Source organism: Chrysochloris asiatica, unplaced genomic scaffold, assembly GCF_000296735.1.
Source record: "Chrysochloris asiatica unplaced genomic scaffold, ChrAsi1.0 scaffold00116, whole genome shotgun sequence".
In the NCBI taxonomy this organism is placed as follows: Eukaryota; Metazoa; Chordata; class Mammalia; order Afrosoricida; family Chrysochloridae; genus Chrysochloris; species Chrysochloris asiatica.
Window position 1 is genome coordinate 8,383,905 of NW_006408634.1, and position 5,685 is coordinate 8,389,589.

A 5,685-nucleotide genomic window follows, 5' to 3' on the forward strand; every position below is an offset into this window, starting at 1 on the left:
CCCTTCTCCAAAACTGGAACATCAGGAACCGTTGAGGGATGAAAACCCCCAGCGCAGAAGCCCAGCCCTCCACCAGACCCACTCCCCTGCAAGCCGACTCCACCCGGGGCCCTAACGTCACACACAACCTTTCCGGATCCTCCTTACCGCACCAGAACAGACGCCCTGGCCTCCACAATCCCCTCGGAGCTAGGCCACAACTCTCGTCCCAGCGGCTCCACCAGCCGCCACAGCAGCCGCTTCGGAATCACGTGGTGACTCGACCAGACGAGAACGTTTGGGGTTTAAGCCTCGCGAGTCTCTTAAAATAACTATTCAGAAACAAAAAAAAATGATAACCTATCAATTAACCGGGCAACCGCGTCCCCCGCAATCGCCCTCCGGCTAGGCCAATTCAGTTTTTCCAACCACAAAGCCTGCGCGATGGCCTCCACAAGCCACTTCCGGAACGTACTCTGGCGAACTGGATGGCGTCCGATGCGCTTCCGGTTGGTGTGAATGGGCCGCCCTTCGCGCAGCCTGGAAAACGGGCTTGGTGACGTCTTTTGACTGAGCCGTAGCTGAGTTCTGAAGTGCCACACCTCATACATACAACATCCGTCAGCGAGAGCCATACCTCCTGTTGCGGGGGTGTCTTTATACTCAGCCTCATTTTGTGGGAGGAAAACGGAAAAACCAAAGGAGCACCCCCCCAAAATCAGAGCCAATAACACCAAAAAGATGGTTAGCTCTTTTTACTTTTCTAGGTAAAGGTTTTCGACTGTAGGTTATAACAAACTATGAGTGAGATTGAGAAAAAAGGAAAATCCAGTTGTCTGAAGTGGGACATATAGAAGACCAACAACATGGACTCCTTTCACAATAGTTCATATGCTGAGCAAAGAAGCAGAAAAACTGGATAATATGTACAGGATTGGAGAAAGCCTGGGATAAACAGATAACCTTCCATGAAGAAAGCAAAGGGCACTTGAAGCATTTACTAATGGAGAACAAAAATGACAGCTTTGAGTATAGATTACACCGTAATGCAAAGAAACAAAAATCCTCACAACTGAATCAATAAACATCATGATAAACGGACCAAAGATTGAAGTTTTGAAAGATTTTTTTTTCCCTTGGAGCCATAATCAATGTCCATGGAAGCAGCCATCAACTCACAAGATATCCGTTATTCAATAAATCTGCTATGACCATCTCTTCAGAGTGTTGAAGAGAAAAGATGTCCCTTTGAGGACTAAGGTGCTCCTTACCTAAGCCATGGAGTGTTCAGTGGCCTCACTGAACAATGACTAAAGAAAATCAGTGAACAATAGTTGCCTTTGAAGTCTGTGCTTGTTGAACATTATTGAATATACTGTGCACTGCCAGAAAAATGAGCAAATCTCCCTTGGAAGCAAGGATTTCAAGACTTCAGCTCACATACTTTGAACATATTCTCAGGAGGGATAAGGCCCTGGAGAAGCACCTCCTGCTTAGTAGTCAGAAATAAGAGAAAACCCTCAAAAAATATGCATAGGCCCAGTAGCAAGCATGAGGATGGCACTTGAGTGGCGAGTGTTGTTTTGTAGTTGTACAGAGTATTGCTTTGAGTTGGAACTGACTTGACAGCAACTTAAGAACAACAAAATCTCAATTGACCCTTACCCTTAACTTCAGCATTTTCCTCTAAAGTCATTTTCGTTTTGTTGACGTCCTTAAAAAGTTGGTAATAAACCCTCACCCTGCTCATGGAAGATAGAAACCTAAGGAAGGAGCAGCTTGGAGCCTGACTCTGGTCTTTTTTCTAGGACTCTGACAACTGGATTATGTTAGTATCTTCTGCAACATGCCAGCTGGCTTCTGCAAACTTTAGTTCATGAAAAGTGTTTAAATTCTAAGGGTAAATAAAACTTAAATTGATTTTCCATGATGAGAAATAAAAGATGCCTAGACCATCAAAGGCTCAAGAAATTATGTCTTGTATCTCTCCATTTGTATGAATGCTCTATAGCAGCATCATGCTTACAGTAAAACAGAACAAAACGTAAGTGCAAAAAGGTACATGTTGACTGAGAAATTGCTGACAGGAGAACACAAGCAGGAGCAAACGGGCATGTTTCTGGTTGGGCTTCTGCTGAAGATTCACAATAATTATAAATATTATCCTATCACAGATAGCATTATAATTCAAGCTAGATCTTGAAATGTTCTTTTTGATGATGAATGCCACTCCATTCCTCTTCAATTTGCATTTCTGGCAAAGCAAAACCCTGTGATTGAGATTAAAAATAGTCAACGCCAGTCCATTTTAGCTCACTAATGCCTAGAACACCAATGGTTGTGTTCCATATTCATTTTTGACCACTTCAATTTTCCTAGATTCGTACTTTGTACATTCCATATTACAATGGATGTTTGCAGCTGTGTCTCATCTTGAGTTGTACCACATGGGCAATGAAGGTCCCAAAGTTTTATCCCACTCACATCCTCATGGTCAAGTCTACTCTGAGGAGGCAGCTCTTCCCCAGTTGTATTCTGAGTGACTTCCAACCTGAGGCTGGCTTGGTCTTTCTTTCCTTTGAATATAGCATCAGCAAAACCAATGGTTTAAATTGAGATATTCACATCACATACCCACTGTTTTTCGTTACCAAACGTTTAAGAGATTGAATACCCTTAGTATACTTATCCATTCTAAAACTATGGTATATTTCAAAATCATTACATGTTTTAACATTAGGGTTTTGGAAATAGGCTTAGTCATTATGTTGATTAATGCTTTCTGAAGGTTTATAGTTTTTATCTTTTTTAAAACCTTTTATTGTGAATTCAATGAAGTTTTAATGAACGCTTCAGGAACCTATCAGTTTTCCATTCAAGAAATCATACCTTGTTTCATTTTTTAAATTTTTGAAACCATTTATTGTGAATTTTGTGTAAGTTTCCAGGACAGATCATAAGTTTTACATTCAGCAAATCATAATTTACTTCATTACAATATTTGCAATTCCCGACATATACCATCAGTTAACAGCTTTTACCATAATTTCTTTTAACTCTTGCACTCCGCCCTGTGTCTCCCACTACCTTCAGCCCTGCTCTTCCAACCTTCCTGTCACCTGTATTAAAGTGTCTACCCTCTTAACACGTGAATACTTTCCCCTTCCATCCCGCTCCTGATAATCATCATAGAATGTTTCTTTTATCCAGAAATTTGCTCTAAACTTTTAAAGCAGTGGTCTCATTCAATGTTGTCCTTTTGTGATGACTGATCTCATTCAACACAATGTCCTCCAAATGCTGACAACTCTTGATTAAAATATTTTTGAATCAAACTTATGGGCAAAACAAAACAAAAACACGGACATTTGAAATGTACATAAATTAAAATTTCCAAACTCATATACACAAATAAGAAAGGTTTTCATCCTCTGTTGATCAAGAATTACATAAAACCAAAGCTGACCATGAAGATTCTAAGCTGAGGCTTACTGGGACACATTGTTACTGGCCGTGTCTTCCTCCGGTGGGTACGGCATTTCCACACCAAGCTGTCCCACTTGCCTGTCACGGAGGTGACAACCACCGGAGCTTCCTACAACCCTCCGGTCAAGGTCCACCAAGAATGCACCCTAGAGTCACAGCACTGGGACAGGGCAGGAAGGGCATGAGACAGGTCAGGACTTGAGCGTGTCCAGGAGCCCAGCTCATCACCCACCACCTCTGCTACCCTAGGCCCTGCTCTGGGCGGCACAGGCATCGAGGGAGCTGGTGTTAGGAGCTGAGGAGCAACTTGCCACCCATGGTACCCCCACATGTCTCCATAATCCTCACCCTGGCAATTATGAAAAAAATGTTTAACATTTCTGTTTTTATGAAAGAATGTTTTACATTTCTGTTTTTATGAAAAAATGTTTTACATTTCTGTTTTTATGAAAAAATGTTTTTTGTTATAATCCTTTGTGCATCTAACGAAATTGGCTCTCCTCACTATCCCCTCTATCTAGAGGCTTAAAAAGTTTTCATTTCACTCAAAATGACCATCAATATTAAAAAAACATAGATTCAACCTAAAAATAACTTGGTTTCCAAAGTGTTAACAGAGAGGTATTACGTGTTGCTAAAGACTTCACATTCCCTATTCCCACAAAATGGTTCTTTACAAACAGCAACACTTGTCCAACAAACGCTGAAGTGTGCCATTTCCACATTCCTGTCCTTCTCCTGACACACAGATTCGAACCTGTGACCTCTGATGGAGGAAGAGGCGTGATTTACAGTTCAGGGCCTGGGCACACATTCATGGCAAACATAAGACTTCACATCTAAGTGTGTTTTTTCATACAACTGGAAGCTCACAATCACACCTGGCACACAAGAGCCTTGTCTCCTGAGTGTGTCCTCTGGTGGGTCAGGAGGCCTGATTTCTGAGCATAGACTTGGCCACATTCACTGTAAACATATGGCATCTTTCCTGAGTGTCTTCTCTGAAGATTACTAAGGTTCCACTTACTAACAAAGCATCACCCTGACGCCTTGCAAACATGTGGTTTTTCTCCAGAATGTGTCTTCTAATGGTAGAGCAAGCTTGACATCTAAGAAAACCCTCAGGCACACTCACTGTAAACACACGGCTTCTCCTGGGAGGGAGTACTTTCATGGCACAGTAATTCTGATTTCCAGTGAAAGCCACGCCCACACTCATCGCACACATGAAGCTTCTCCCGATTGCCTCTTCAGATGTTACTAGGGCAGGATTCACAACAAAGCCTGACCCACACTTGTGGCACACATGAGACTGCCCCCTGAGTGTGTCAACTGGTGGGAAAACAGGCCTGACTTCTTGAGAAAGCCTTGCCTACACTCCTTGTATAGATGTGGCTTCTCACCTGCATGTCTCCTTTGGTGCGAATGTAGGTCTGATTTCCACTTAAAGCATTGGCCACACTCAGGACATAGAAATGGTTTCTCCCCTGTGTGTGTCCTCTGGTGGGACAGAAGGCTCGATTTCCGATCAAAGGCCCGGCCACATTCATCACATGCAAGAGGTTTCAACCCTGAATGAGTCTTACGGTGAATATTAAGAGCAGACTTCACAACAAAGCCTTGCCCACACTCCTGGCACACATGAGGTTTCTCCCGTGAGTGTGTCGTCTGGTGGTAACGGAGGCTTGACTTATGGGCAAAGCCTCGGCCACACTCACTGCAAACATATGGCTTCTCTCCTGAGTGTTTCCTCTGGTGGGCAACAAGAGTCCATTTCCGGAAGTACGCTTGGCCACACTCCTCACACACATGTGGTTTCTCCCCTGAGTGTATCCTCTGGTGTGAGAGAAGGCTCCATTTCCGGTCAAAGGCTCGGTCACACTCTTGACAAACATGAGGTTTCAACCCTGAGTGTGTCCTCTGGTGAATATTGAGGGCAGACTTCACAAGAAAGCTACGCCCACATTCCTTGCACACATGAGGTTTCTCCCCTGAGTGTGTCCTTTGGTGGTAAAGGAGGCTTGAGTTATGGGCAAAGCCTCGGCCACACTCACTGCAAACATATGGCTTCTCTCCTGAGTGTTTCCTCTGGTGCATGAGAAGGTTCACTTTCCGGTAGAAGGCTCGGCCACACTCACTGCAAACATACGGTTTCTCCCCTGAGTGTGTCCTCTGGTGACGACCGAAGGATGACTGGAATTTAAAGCCTCGCCCACACTC